The sequence below is a fragment of the Poecilia mexicana genome, unplaced genomic scaffold, assembly GCF_051168715.1.
Source record: "Poecilia mexicana isolate PSO_F unplaced genomic scaffold, ASM5116871v1 scaffold_4, whole genome shotgun sequence".
NCBI classification, from domain to species: domain Eukaryota; kingdom Metazoa; phylum Chordata; class Actinopteri; order Cyprinodontiformes; family Poeciliidae; genus Poecilia; species Poecilia mexicana.
Genome location: NW_028263373.1, coordinates 26,514,181 through 26,530,467, shown reverse-complemented (window position 1 = coordinate 26,530,467; position 16,287 = coordinate 26,514,181). Strand labels below are relative to the sequence as shown.

At 39.7% G+C, this 16,287-nt stretch overlaps 1 long non-coding RNA gene across 2 annotated transcripts in view; it reads left to right on the top strand.

Moving 5' to 3' along the window:
* LOC106926409 (uncharacterized) overlaps positions 1-16,287 on the top strand; it is a 106,786-nt gene that overhangs the window by 45,563 nt on the left and 44,936 nt on the right. The gene's annotated exons all lie outside the window — the stretch shown is intronic.

Here is a 16,287-nt window from a genome sequence, read left to right as displayed (position 1 = left end):
TATATGCAGAGTTTTTACCGGCATCACTGATTATAATGCAGTCACCAGAGTCTGCGTTCAAGAGCTGTTGCCATGACCACGACACCTTACTCAAGTCAATCACGAGTTTTGTTTCCATTGACCATCTCATTACGCAATTTGACATTAAATTTGCTTACTAGTTTTGACGCTAGAATGAGGTGTTTTTTTATGGCAGTATTGAAATTGGTATATTTCATAACGCTGCAGTTGAAACGGTGAATATCATGAGCCTTGATCAATAACCAGATGTTGCTGCTGGATCAAACCATAGAAGAAGACAGGAAGTGGTAGTGCGCATAAAGAAACTTATTTACGGAGTGAGTTTCTGTTCTTAATCAAACCACCACAATTGTGATTTTTTTTTTTTTTACCATTAGAGGAATATTGACAGATCATCTGACATTCGTAATGGAAACGCCAGTAGTGCCATGTTCTGCCTGCTCTCTTCTAAACACAGATGACCTCCTACCAACAATGCCACTAAATGAACTTTCAAATCCCTTCCTGATGTCTTCTGATCTTCCACGCAGTGAGGTCACTAAATTATCATCTGAACTGTTTAGCATTAATTAGCTTGATGGTAAAATAAATACATATATATTTTGTTTCAGTTTCTGCTTTTGCTTTTTGCTAACTTGAATATTTAGGACTTTCTTCCTAAATATTTTTGTGTTTCTTATTCTTTTGTGTTTGAACATCTAATTATAACAGATTCTGCATTCAGTCGTTGTTTAATTACAGTTTACTCTGATTAAAGTGCCAATGTTTCCTAAATCTTTCAGTAACTCATTCATAATTCTCATAAATGATTTCAGAGCCCACTCTACTAGAGCATGTATGTGTTGGTCTATTTTACATTCAGAAACGTGAAATGACACCACTACATTAACCCGAGATGTTACTGCTGTAGTTGACTTCTGGCGGAAAAAGCATACTTTCTGTTTTAATGAGACAGCAGAACCGTCAGCTGTTGACTGCTTAAGTGGTGTCATCAATACACATGGATTAGTAATCAATGAGCCCATTCAGAGCTAACGAAGAGAGCCACACTCAATTAGAAACATTCCTCAGAAATGAGTGGAGTTATCGCAACATAAGCCTCCGGAGAATAAAAATAAACACAATTAGTTCATCATTTCTCACTTAAAATAAAACGGCTAGATTTAGTTTTATTTTTCATACACCGGTAGGAAAGAAAAACCCTTTCCTGGGATAGTACTTTGACAAAGAAAATGCATGGATTGATCTTTATTTCAAAGTAAAAGGCAAGTCAAACACTTTGAGGATTTATAGATCAAATCATAACCATTTTGACTGGAGCAGGGATTTTTATGTATATATATATATAAAGAAGCAACAACAAAGTAAATAAATAAAGTCATTACCAGAGCTTAGAACAGAGGCACCCGATTTGCTCTTTTATCCTGCTACAACAAAAAGAAGACGACAGAGGGAGAAATAACAAAAAAGAGAGAGAGAGAGAAAGAATTGCACAGAGGCTTTTCTTTTCTTTAAAATGCTGCATTAGGTCTTTTCCTGCAGTCAGTTTTCATAGTTCAAAGCTGGCAGTTCAATAAATAGCTGGAACTGGCACATCTCTGTTCTTGCAAAAAGAAATCAATGTTAATCCTATTACCGGCAGTTATCACCTAGCCCAGAAACGGTGGCAAGTAAGGGAAAAAAAAAAAGAAGAAAAAAAACTGAGATGTCAAAGCGGGAAGGGGAGAGAGAGCGAGAGAAAGGGAGAGAGAGAGCGAGTCACCCTTCATTCACTTTCAAACACAGTTTTGATAATTTACTTCTGTAGAAGAAGAAGGAGGAGGAGGAGGCAGGCGGGAGGATGGGAGCAGGGCACTGAGCTTCACTTACCAGGAAATGTGTGTGTTTACGTGCATACGTGCGTGTGTGTGTGCGTGTGTGTATCCCTCTGAAGAGTTGGGGGGGAGAGGGAGCGGAGGGGTCCAAGGCTACTGATGTATTCGCACATAATGCTTGGATCAGACCCTGCTGCTGTAAGCAAGATGTTTGAGGCACAAAACATCGTTTTTGAAAAATGTTCACACCGCTTAGCAATCCTCTTCCTGGAGCGCCCTGACATCTGGCCTTTCTCCTTCTCCCCTTCTCCCACTTCCACTCCATCCTCTGTGCCTGGCGCTCCTTCTGTGGGGGAACCGGCGACGGCGGCGGCTACCTGAGGCACCGGAGGAGGGGGCCAAATTATCGCCGCTCCTTCGCTTCTGTCACAGCATTAAAAAGAAAGTGCTCAATTACATCTCCTGTTTGAATATTCAGTAGATTATTTTGCTCGTTTAGCCGTTAGAAAAGGTGAGTCCATTAGTTTTGTCTGACGAACTGGACCGAAGGGAGCCAGAAGACAAAGAAAACAGAACATTTCAGCTGAAGCGTTCAGTGGGTTTGCTTCAAAAGAGACTCAAATAATAATAATACTTATAATAATAAAAACGCCAGCAGATTATTTTCTTGCCAATCAGCTGATCAGCTAATGATTTCCCATATACTGTGAAGCATAAACAAAAGAAATCAGAGCAGCAGACCTCCAGTTACTTGGCTAGTAATTAGCGCACTGATTGATTTTTCTCTGTTGGCAGCGAAATAATCCAGAAAGAAAAGTGATATTTCATCAGAAATCAATTAAAATTTACAGGAGAAAAAAAATTGGTCATAGAATCGTGCTCAGAAAGTATGTTAGCAAAACACCTGACAATGCATTTATCAGCAGAGAAAAGAACAAAATAAGGAGTAACTCATAGAAACTGAAAACAAAATTCTCAAAAATATTTTAAACATCTTAAATGTGAATATTTTTTTCCTATTTAAAAGATATTGATCATTTCATTATTTTATCCAATTTCCTAGAATGTTGTTGATTTCAAAAACACTAAAGTGGTTCTTGTTTTTATGATGGATAATAATCGTAGTATCTCAAGATTTTGTTCCATGACCTCTCACGGTATTAAAACGACACAATATGTCACATCAAGGAGACGCCTGACATCTGGTAAATTTAGCATACGCTATCATTACTCCCTTTGAAAATAAGGATAAGCGCGTTAACGTCTTTAACCTCTTAGCTATGAAAGCATTTAGCTGCCAGAGCTAAAAAATAATTTGGGAAGCATCACTTTAAAATATATTTTCTCATTATAATGAGTTGGAAAACAAACAAGACAGTTTGTTGTTTCAGCAAGATACAAAAACGCGTACTTCTGACGGATCAACTTCTTGCTTTCAAACATCCAACCAGGTTTTGCCGTTTAAGTAGAACCTTTTTCATTTAAACATAAGGAGCATATTGTAATGACATATCAAACTCGTTATCACAAGGCATAAAACTCATGATTGTAAAACTTGTTAAAACGACTCATGCCTTATAATGACACTCTGCTTCTGGATTATTTCTTAGCTCTGGCAGTTAAACAGTTTGTTGGGCAACATTTTGGGCATAAAAGAGGAAAAGATTAGAATAACTGGTGAGCCCTGTAAGAGTCCCATGACTGGCTAACCGTTAGCTGCTAATCATGCTAAAGACTATTTAACGCCAGTTTAGCTTGAAATGTAAACTACGTATCTGATCAAACCTGAACAAAAATTCCTCTTAAACAGATATTTATGAAATCTTTATATTATTTGTACTAACACACACAAAAGAGAGTATTTTCAATGTGTTTTAGCATCTGGACCACTTTCGGAAAATATAAGAATAGCAATAAATAGAGCAATCAATCCTAGACTGAAATATATCGCCTTGATTAGACTGATGAAACTGTCACTGTATTTGTGAACACAAGCTATAATACTTTTAGGTTTTGCAAAAAATGTAATTGAAAAGTCTCACTAATGAACCTGGTGTTGCGTATAATTTAATAAACAAAACAAGGCAAGTTCTCTGACGTCCTCACATGGTTTTATGTAAAAATCTGTTCATTGGAGAAAGTAATCAACATGCTAAGGTCGGTGAAGTAACTCTGGCATTCAGCTCTGCTGTCCCCCTCATTCAATGCCAGTGCCACAAAAGATGGATTGCACTTTCACTTCACCACACTCTGACTGTACATATTCAGTGCAAACAAAACTCTGTGAAAACAAAACACACAGCTATTTAAAATCGCATTTCTCCAATGAACACACCAAAAGCCCTAGATTAGGCCTAATCACTGTCACCAGGAAGCAGAATCAGGCCCTCTCACTGGCGGATTAAGTCTTCTGTTGTTGTTGTCCTTATTGTTATTGCTGAGAAATAATTACAGCTGAATCTCATCAAAGCCAATTCAACTCTTGGCAGGGCTTGGCTCTGTTTTCTCTCTCTATTTTTTTATTTATTTGTCTCCCCTCTCAGTGAGGAACCTGAGTTTTTCCCCTGTATGAAAGTAAAGATTAAAGTAGTTGAACACCAAGGAGGAAACACGGGGGGCGGCGACGAGCGGGCCGAGGAAAAGGTCTCACTGCTCTCAGACGGCAGAGAAACCCAAAGAATGCCAGAACGCGTCTCACTGACACAGGTTTTCACCTTGACTCGCCTGACTTTATATTAGGAATTTATTTCCTGTGCCGCGTGAAAGCAAGTGACCCCATTTGAGACGAGCCTATTCTGTATTCTTATAATAAATTAGGTAGCAACGCAGGGGGCTTTAACATGTAAAATAGCGGTGACATGCTAAATAATGAGGCAAGGTAGAATTATGTGGCACCAGCGTCCGGACTCTGGGGTATACCTGGGCCCCGGTCTAGCCTGGGCCTCCCACTCGCTGGCTGTTGAAGCGCTGAGGGGGTTTGTTTAGCTAAGGGAGGGTTGTGGGGGGTGTGAACGCATAAAAATAGAATTAATATTCCAACGCCCAAAGCTAGATTACACTTTGGTGACCGTTTCCACCCCGCTTGCCTGTCTTTTCCTCCCATTTTGCCTTGTGGAATTTATTTAAGATATATTACGCCGTTTTATTTTTTGGCTTTTACGATCTCATTTTTTGACGCATTTCACTTCGGGTAACTCTACGCGGGAGTTTTCGGCGGCGGCGCACCTTGGAAAGCGGGAGATGATTGCAGTAAAGACGCAGAGCCGTGTGATTTTCCAGTCAGAAATGTAATCATCTCACAATGACCGTGCAACTCCAGGAGCTCGGGCTTCTTCGCCGTTATTGTCGTCGTTGAATATGGAGTACACCCGGCGTGGCGCAACCTTCAGGCTGTTCTGTAAACTCTACTGTTTTATTGCCATTGTGTGCAGCAGGTGACAGATTTACCAGGTCTAATGCGGGCGATTTTAGTTTGCTTGTAAACCTTTCTTTTTACAGCCTCCCCTTTTTTTTTTTTCTTTTTTTTTTGTGTCAGGGCGGAGAAGGGTTGGGGATTAACAGATGAGCTTTGCCTGTCCTTCAGGTCTCACACGCTGCTCCGTCCAAACTAATATCCCATTTTATAGCTTTTCTGTCAGCAAATACAAGGGAGACTGATGAGGTTTTCTCTCATCGGAGCATTAAAAAAAAGGTGATTTCAATCTGAAACACAAACACTGGCATTCTCTTAAAAGTATCCGAACAATGAGAAGCCACCATGCTTTGGGATTTGCTACCAGATGAAAAATGGCCACTTTCTCTCTGTTTGTTTGCTTTTTTTCCCCTTTTCGCTTTTTGCCAGCGCTCCTGTCTGGCAAGGATGGCGGCCATTACAATGGGTGATATGTTACACGTGCACATGCTGGCTGGATTAAATTTTTTAATGGCTGTGAGGGCAGTCCTGGCTGTTTTATAAATAAAAAAAAAACAATAAAATAGGGCAGTGGCAATACACATAGGATTATTAAGCAGCCTTTTGCCACTGTAGTTGACCCAACTTTCCAACACAGCTGAAAATTAGAGAGCAGATTTGGCAACAGATGACCTGTGAAAATGTAACTTTTCTGTTTTTGCTTTTTTTTTGTCACCCTTAAATGTGCAGTACATAACTTTTATGGGGGAAAAAAAAGGTTCCATATTCGTTTAAATTGTCACTATGTCAATCAACCTCATGAACATTAATTTTCCAGGAATGGGCCGCCCACCGAAATTACTTCAAATGCACCAGTGATATATTCTGAAGGTCATAATACAACACAGAACATCTAAAGCTATGTAGGCCTCAGTTATGGCAGTTGAGGTCAGTTTTCGTGATTCAACTATAAGAAAGAGACGGGGTGAAAATGGCATCCCTGGGAGAGAGTGCTAAGTTCCTAAAGCCTGCTTCACTTTTATCAAAAACATCGTGATGATCCAAAAGACTTTTGGGAAAATATTCCATGGAACTGAGACTTGGAAGTTTTTTGAAGGTGGGCATCACTTTGTTTCTGACAAAACATTCACAACAGGAACATAATTTCAGAAAATAACCACTACAATCAAACATGGCGGTACAGTTTTGACCTTCAGTGCATTTCCACATTGTCCTGCTGCATAACCTTAATGCCCTTAGGTTTGTTTGAGTTATGCAGGAGGACAGTGATAAGAAAACCAGCAACTCCTCCTCTGTAACCATTCCATTGAGAAGCTGTACAGGAACCTTACACAGGATGTTCGTGCTTGAAAAGCCTTCAGTGTATCTGAATTAAAGGGGCAGTATTAAGTAAAACTGACTTTTTCAAGCTTTACATCATGTTATAAAGTTATTCCCTCATTAAAAATAAACCTAGAGTGTTGCCTTGATTCTTTCATTCACGTCTGAGAAATCCTTGAATTGCCATTCTGGGTACGGGAAACATTTGGTGGAGCCGAGCGCCGCCTTCCACAAAGCTGCTTCTCGGAGGTCGGCCTGTGACTCCCCCACTCTGCTCCTTCAGACTAGCCGGCAGCAGCTAGCAAACACCTGGTGGAACTGTGCATCTGCTGAGCTCATTATAGGAGCTACTGCTCAGTGAAATGCTGGTAAAAACGTTAAAGGGTTAATAGAGGAGCCATGTTGTGATGACTTACTGAAGGCGGAGTTTCAGAAGCAACAGGAACTTCTGAGACAGCGGAAGTTGTAAAGTAAAATGCCTTTTAAGTCATATTTGACATACAGCATTTTTATAACAATTGAAGGTAACAGTTACTTGATAATCCAATTTTATAACACAATTTGCCTGGAAAATACCTAATACTCCCTCTTTAAATCAATCCTACAAACAAGAACAGGTCAAACATTGATCATAAAAACTCATTACCAGTTATTTTACTACTTTGGTGGCTAACCAGAGCTGCAGCACAGGGTGTTTTACTTGCTCACTTTGGGCCCGGTTAGTTTGCATAGACTTGTTTCTTTAATAAAATGCGGGCATCATTTGAAAACTACAAATATCTTTGTCTGATCTTGACGTTTATTTGAAATTTTTAAAACATTTGTGCTTTAAAAAAAAACAAAAGAGGAAATCTATAAGAGGGCAAATCCTTTTTTTAATTTTTTTTTTCACAGAGCTATAAATGCTGTGGTGAGATGGGGATCAGTATTCTGCCGGTGATGTTATGAAGTGGGGGATCTCTGTGAGTTACGCGCTCTGATTGTTACCCGACATTATGCACACAGTTTGAGGCTAAATAACCCGGCCGGTGTGGGAATCGTAAACCGTGCTTCCCGCGCGCCGCCCTCGAAGCGAGGGAGGGAAACCCCACCACCACCTCTTCTTCACCCACAACCCTCCTCCCCATAAACAACTCTGTCATTTTAAGTAAGCATCACCCTGCTTACCAGGCACCTTTCGTGCGAGAGCTGCACCTAATTTAGAAGCTTTTAAATCTGTCGCAAGTGTTGTTGTGAGAAATGCCTGGTTGCAAATGTCTTTTATTGAATGCTGACTCTAGTATTACAGGCTTGCAGATATGCCCGGTGTAATATGTCCCTATAGCTTTATCTTGTAATAGTAAAGTGTATTAATTTTTCCCGGACTGGAAGGGGTGCGCGTGAATGGGGAAGAATCGACTCTATTTTGGGGATTGCAGTGACTTGCCACGCGCTCCAAACATGGCTTTCACGCAGCGGAAGATGAACCAGGTGGTGGGGAGGCAACAAAAAAAGAAAAAAAGAAGTGCTTTCAGTCGGTGGATTTCTTGAGTAAGCCCCACCGGTTTATCACAATCCATCGCGAGGAGTGGCGAGTCGGTAATTACAGAGTTTTCCGAGAGTGGCATTCTCGGAATTGGAATTCAAACTCCACTTAGCATGGTCACCTCAGAAGTGGAGCTTCATCCTAATTTACAGCACAGTGAGGGGAGGCTGTGAGGCATTCAGTAGGTCAGCGTGTTCGTTACAGTGCCTTTTCAAAAAAAAAAAAAAAAGTTCATACTGCCGACTTGTCACAGTACGACCACAAATAGAGGTGCATTTTGTAGGATTCTGTGTGACAGACTAATACTATGTTATTTGTAATTGTTGAAGTTGTCAGATTAAAAATAAAAAATAAGACCACAAAAAGTGAACCATGCCATGACCACCCCCTATTTACTCTAATTCCCATAAATATATTCTCCATTGCAACTAGTTGCCTTCAGAAGACACAAAATGAGAAAAAAAAATCATTTTGTGTGGAATTTAATCTCCAGCCGTTTTGTGGAGGCCTCGGAGGTTTCCTGGAGTACTTTCTTTTTTTTTACATTCATGCTTTCCATGTAAACTGAGATTTTCAAAAATTTCAGACTCAGAACGGTGACAGTGGAAAGATTTGTTTCAATTAAAGTTGTCAGTTTCTGGAACAATCTTTCTAGAGGGATAAAACAAAATCTTTTGTATTTAAAATATATGTATTTTTAAAATCATTATGACGAAGCAACATGGTGTTGAATATGCTAATGTTTTGTTGTGTGCGAAACATCATTGGAGGCTATGCTAACTAGCCTTAGCATTCATGACTCTGCTTTTGAGAAGAAGCTGTAGCATAGCAGAGAGCAAGGTCGTCCTCCTGCTCTGTTTGGTTATTTCTGACTGATCTGTGTATTTCTGCAGATGTCAGCAGGACCACAGGGAGAGGATAAAGGAGCTAGTTTTTTTTCACAGATTAACTGTCGGCCAACAAATATGCAAAAAAATATTTTTTTTGTAAAAGTTACAAACTGCAAGTTTAGCAGACTGCATTTATGTGACCAAAAAGTCATGTTAACAGACCCTTAGCTACGTTTCACTTATTAAATAAATGCTAACAAGTTAAACATTTATTCTGATGACCATGGAGCTGAATGTTAACTGACTTTAGCTTTAGCTGCAAGTAGAGTGAGTGCTGAAAACCTAACTCAGCATTTTTTTCTGTGTTGTATGAACAGAAAATTATTTTTATTTCTGCATCAGAAGAGGTTTCCTTATTCTTTTCATCTCCTCATAGGTTCATATGTGGCACCATTGAAATGGTCAAGTTTATTATAGGATATTTCAGTAACGAGGCAGTTCAAAGTGCTTTACACCTTAAAAACACAATTCAGTAACCAATTATGAAACAAACAATAAACATTGTCAAATGCCATCATCAAAACCATTAAGCACTTACCATTAAATACATTGATCAATTTTCCAGTTATGAATCAAAGGCAGCTCTAAAGAGGTGGGCTTTTACCTTTGATGGAAAGGAACTTGGTGTTTCAGTGTCTTTTCAGTTTTCTCGAAATGTGACTTCTACATGTTACCGATGACTGACAGCGCTAAGCTACAGACACCTGTTCTTTAGGTAAGATTGAAACCAAGTAAGTACTGGAAGTAAAACACTTAATTGTTCATAATTTGATCCAGTCAGGAGTTACACTGCAATAAAAACGGATGTTGCAGCTCTGGTCTCGACTTACCTCAAGAAAAACTCCTGAGTGCAACATGTTTGAAAATGTGAACTTAAGACAGACTTTGGCACCGAGAGCGGTCTCAAGCATTAGTAGTAGTAATCAACAAATTTATCCTTCATGGAGGACTGGCTTAGACTGTTGTTGAAAGAAAGCAATAAGAACTCTCATGAGCAATATGCCACAATATGGAAATATATTTACATATGATACCAAAACTGAACTTTTGGGCCAACATCCCAGATGTTTTGTATGGCAGAAAATATAAAACAGCACATGATTGGGAAGACTCTAGCCTGGCAATTGCCTTGCTACACAGTTCCAGTGGATTCTAATTTCCCTTCAATTCTCTGTCCGGCATCCATTCTCAATAAATTTCTATTGGCCAATCAGCGAACAGCGCTATTTTAGAATTACAGTTTGCCTGTAATTTGGCAAAAGCAGCAGAGGAAGTGAATAAAGCCGTTGAGTTTGCTTTGGCTTTTCCAAACCCGCCCCATGAAGCAAAGCGTAGAACAAGAACCTGGTTTTCTACCTGGAACACACCATCCCCACTCTCAAACATGGTGATGACGGTGTCATGCTGTGGGGGATGCTTTTTCTTCAGCCAGTGCTGCTGTGTTCACAGATGCTCTCCATCCAATGTGAGCTTGAGGTATTTTGTGAGGAATAAACAGTCGTCATTTTCCAAAGTAGATCCAGGGTAACTCTGGAGGAGCTGCAGAGTTCCAAAGCTCAGGTGGAAAATCTAACAGGGTAAGAATTAATCTAAATTAATCTGGTCTTTATGGAAGAGTGGCAAAAAGACAATCTGTGTTTAAAGAAAGTCAAATGAGGTCACAAAACAGTAGTTTAGGTGGATAGAAATGCATGCCACTTGAAAACCATGCAGCAATTATACAAGACTTTCTGATTGTCCACCACATATTATCCCAATAAAATACATTCAAGTTTGTTACGGCAACGTGACAAAACGGGAATAATCACATGCCACATTAATTCTTTTGGTAATTTACACCTCAGCACTCTCTGTGAGCGGCATTTTGAACGAACAGAACGAACCAATAAACAGGCCCGCCAAAATTATTTACTTTCTTTCTCCAGAATTATGTGCGGCTATCAAAAAAAAAAAAAGCACACCTTCACAACGGATTTAATCCATAACTTGTTTATCAAAGTTGACCGCATTTGTCCGTGCTCTACCTATAAATAGATATTTGGAGAGGTTTTATGTGGATTCTAACATCAAGCCGACTAAAGAGTGTCCTATTTGCTCAGATAAAGGGACACCATGCACTCCTCTCTAAGCTGTGAGGAAATGGCAAAATGGAGGAGACAAACCGGTAGCCTCCCAAGTTTGTACAGCGGTGCTATTCCTGATAATGCCACACATTCAGGGTTCCCGCTTTCAGTCGCCTTCGCACGAGTGCTCCAGTCTCACACGGCACTTAAGTGTGATTAATAAGGTGCGGAGTTGTGTGTGCCACGTGCACCGTGTGTGTGTGTGTAGGAGGGTTGGTGTTGAGGTGGCGGTATGGCGGGGGGAGTTTATGTCAAGATAAACGTGGAAATGACCTAGCAGTCGCCGGCTTTTTCCCTTTCGGCAACTGCACAGTGCCTCGCTCGAGAGCAGGAGAGGCTGGGGGCTTTTTTATCAAGCCGAGGGCTCAGACCACCAGAGGCTCTTGTGAAGGAAGGAAATTACCGGGTGCAAACATTCACAATACCCCAACTCAATCCCCCCCTCCCTCTACGCACCCGCCCTCCCTCATCTCTCTCTTTTCCTTCTCTCTCTGACTTCCACTCTCCTGTCCCTATGTTTATCAGGTTTTGGGGCACTGTATTTTGATGTCAATAAGCAATTTTTCTTGCCTGGTCTCCTGCCTGACCCCTTTAATCCATCAATATATTATTAGAGATAAAGTTTTGTGGACGCCTGCTGCAGTCACAAGATAAATGACATCTCTGAAGTCACGCATTAAAGACTAGATTAAGGCCTTGTGACTGTGTCTTCAGTGCTCATCTGTGCGCCTCTGTCCAACCTATCACACTAAGTGACAAGAAAGAAAAATAATGAACTGAGGCAGAAAAAGCAAAGAGATATTTCTTACACACACAACCGGCGTCTGTCTTCAGCCGGGATTAGGACGCATTAGAGGCATGCTCGGAGAAGAGGAGAGAGGCGCCGTTTGTGTCTGTCTCGGCTGAGAGGAAAAAGGGATTTTCAGCCCCTCTATCTGTCGGAAACCAAAGGGAAAGCGGGGAGTTTTTGTGTAAGACAATGTCAGCCCAATTTGTTCAGAAAGCAGATGGCTTCATTTTTAATATCTGAGCTAGATTATCAGCCATATTTGAGCCACAAACTATTAATAAGAGATCCTGATTAGATTTACAGCTTCATCAGCCGACACTCTATTATTACTCTCCCTATTATTCTGGTGGGGTGGGAAGTAGAATTTAATGCTGATGCTCTGAGGTTGAGATTTATATAATTACTAATTGCTTCTGTGAGTGGAAAAATTGTGGAAAATTGTTGCTGTTTTTTTTACTGCGTTGTCTTATTAATGCAAAAAGTGTAAAAAAAAAAATCCATTAATTTTCTGAACCTACCTAATCCTGTTCAAGACTGGTTCCTTTTTCTGAGGGTCAAGGACACCCAAGGGCCTGCACTACTACTAATATTTTTAAACATTTTGTTTTTTCATTCTTTGTGTTGCCCTGTGATGGACTGGTCACCTCTTCAAGGTGTACCCTGTCTCTTGCCCAATGATCGCTGGAGAAAAAGGTATCATCCACTCCCACTGACCGGTCTGATCCACGGGATCTCAAATAAAAGCGTTTCAACGCCTATCCCTTGCCAGCAGGCGGTGATCACTTCAACATTAAAATGTTTGTTCGCATTTTTTGAAGTGAGGTTCTGTGCACACACACACACTTTATATATATATGTATACGTTATAGAAAAATGTCACAGGGCTCGTCAGAAAAGTAAGTACATCCAAAGAGTGCTGAAAGCTAGCAAGCTAGTCAGATATACACCAGGATAGTCTACCTTGAAACCTGGAAAAAAGCACAAGAACTCATAATCTTCAACGATGCTAAGCACAGTAAGACTGATGCAAAATTCACAAGTTTACATCTTTTTTAAATTTTTATTTATTTATTTATTTATTTATTTATTTATTTATTTATTTATTTAGCAATTTTGGCAGATTGAAACAGCAGGCAGGCTAAAGCAAAGTAGCTCTGTGGAGAAATGGGAACGTTATTCAGTTTGACAAAACACCACCAAACATAAAAATGGTCACTTGGTATATTATATTTGACTTGCAATATCCTCTAACAAACTGTTATATTACTCTCATTTTAACATTTTCAGCTTCAATCCTAAAACTCTAATGTTAGCTAATACAGATGGTGTGCTGATGACTAGCTTGTCATTGTCCACCACTTCAACGACATATTTACTTACCAAATATCTCATATAGATGACGATGTCTTTTTACTACTGGGGAAAGGAACAATTTTCTTCAATGAATTCACAGAACCTCACTTTCAAAAATCTAAGGTAACTTTTTCCTCATCCTAAAGATGGATAAAGCAGCACTAGCTAAAGATTCTAAAATGTTGAAGCTCCTGTCTTCTTTCATACTGTTTAGTATTTTCTTCAAGGTGTTAACTTCACAAGCATATATTTGAAGTGTAAATAAAAACAGTCAGGAAAAGTTGAGGCAAAACAACTCAAGCAAAAAATGAGTTGCTTTTGCCACAAAAAACAATATTCGCCATGGAAAATTAATGAGATGTTCTGATTCGACACATTCGGTATGGCCATAAAAAGTCTTCAGCATGGCACATCTCACTCTGCTGAGGATCTTTGCACAGAAAATGTTTGCTGAGGTGTTGGGCTAAAACTAGCCTGCTGTAAATGACTGACTTTGAGCTTATTTATCACTTAGCTTCTCATGTGTTTTTCAGGCATCCTGTCCTTGGTGCAACAACTTTTGTCCTTGTCCAACTTTAAAGAATTAATAGAATCAATAGAATAAATGTAATATATGGTGAAGAATGACTTTTAATGAGTTCTTTCCACATTTTTGGACACATTCATGTACTTCTCTTTTGTCTGACTTCCCCAAATTGCCCATCATCTTAAATATGCTGCATGTTGTACATCGCTGTAAAACAAAATCATAATCACTGCTTCAAGCTTTACCTTTTTAAATTTAAAGATACATTCCTGTCATAGTCCGTGGCTAACACTGAGCGGCCGGGGCAAGATGCACAGAGGAAAGCACGCCTTCTTTTGCTTTTCAGCACACTGCTTTCAAGCATCCTTTTAGTTGTGAAATAAAAAGATGTATCCATGAAGAGCCATAGTGAAAGGTTTTCTCTGCCCGCTTAATGTGACAGCGTTCTCCTGAAAACCAGACCCCTAAAACCTCTGAGTAATAGACAGGATTACGGACGTGAAATGACATTTTTATAGCTTAAACTCCCGACTACCTGGACTAGCGGATATTAAACACATATCTGGTAGCACTTAGTGTTAAGTGGGACCAAGTGCTTATTAAGTTTCTGATGCTCTGAGAGTGTGTCTGCTCCGGTCCGGGCTGATACGCGCCGCTAGGCCACAGTGAGCGAGCCGGGGTGGATTTGCACTGGACTTAGACCCGTTTTATCAGAGCTTGCCGGTTAATGCGGCGCCCGGCGCTGACGTCGCCACCGCTGTGAACCGATTGACGGTATTTGAATTTCACATTAAGCCCTCCCTGCCTGCCTGTGTTTTCATGTGGAACGTTTTCACTCGATAAGACACTTTTTTTTTTCCCCCCTCTGCAGACGCACAAGCTGTGGTGAAAGCACCGAACATGGTCAGCTGTTTGCCTTTGTGTCGATTTACCTTTCCAGTTTTCCCCATGAACCTGTCAACATGCCATTCTCACTGCAGGGCCTCAGACGCTATTGTCACATGACGTACACAGTATTTTATTTTGGTTTAGTAAAGTAGAAGCTGGAGGATAAATTGTTTATTAATATCCCCATTAGCCGTTGCCGATGGTGGTACTCAGAGAATCTGGCATTTACTAAACTGAGACTTGTTACCAAAACCATAGAATCAATTCATTGAAATTTGGGTTGGAGCTCTGTCCTGATCGCAAGTCTTTTGACACGTCTAAGAAGTTTTGTTTTCAGTATTGCCCTGCAATTATGTGAAATATTTCCTGAGTAGGAAAACTCGGCATATAGAGCAAACTTTTGAATTTAAAAATTACCTGAACATTATTCTTCTATGTTTGCCGTTTCCCCTAAACGGATTGTGCCAACTGTTAATATGATTTGTACGGGCTTTCTTTTTGCAGCTTTTCCACCGCTTTTGAGAAAGCAATAATAAGGAATTATTGATTTAAAAGAAGCTGCTGAAAAGTCATTTGTAAGTTGGTTTTCTCTTATTTTAAGTGTACTGAGATATTTGATTTAAACCAAAAATACTTGGTAAGATTGTCTTTTTGTAATGTGGGTTCTTATATTTTCCAATCTTCAAAAGTTATTTGCTACTTTGCATTGGTCAGTCCCAAAAAATCGCAATTAAACACATTTTATCCTGACAAAGCATGAAAAGTTCAAAGGGCATGATCACTTTTGCAAGTCGCATTTTGTTTGTATAGAAAATCATCTGAAAAAACTGGCTTCTAAAATCAATTGGGTGACATGAACCAGACTGGCCCCTTAATTCAAGGCTCCACATTCATGTGGTGAGCTTTTCAAACAAATTACCCAAGGTCTCCCTATAATGGCCAATTAAATTAGCTCCGCTGAATTTCTCCTATTTTTCTTGGTTTTAAAGGTGAGGCTAGAGGTAAATTAGTCCATTAATCCTGTTTTGTTTGCCCCTTGATTCTTCCTTTAAAAGCAAATCTACAGACAGCGACTTTAATGCATTCCGTAAAATTCCCCATACAATGAAATCATTTCTCCTCAGGACAGTCGGCACTGTTGAAGGTTTTCTTTTATCCTGTGAGCGGGTTTCAAAACACTCTGAAAGGATCTGGCTTTAACTGCTTATATTTGAACTCTGACCTTTTAGTAGAAGCCTTTAATTATACTTTTGATCATAACTGATCTGAATGTGATCGGCAGCTGACCATTAGCCTCTTGACGTTTTCGCTCTGCGTGGTTTTCTCTTGGTTGTATAATTCTTTCTATACATACAAATAGATCTGAATTCTTTGATGCTCTTTCACGACACATGTCGCCTTTCGGTATGTGATTTACCTCTCAAAATGCATTCAGGTCATGAATTCATTTTTATTGTGATCCTTTTAAACTACAGAGAATTTCTCTGAAGTTTGGTGATTAATGTTTGTTATTTCAGCTTCTTAAATGTTCCTTTTTTTTATTTACATTTTTGTATTGGTTTAAATGAGAAAAAATGTGACTGTACATGGTGGCAGCACATAGCTCTGGTATGCTAGTTCTGATT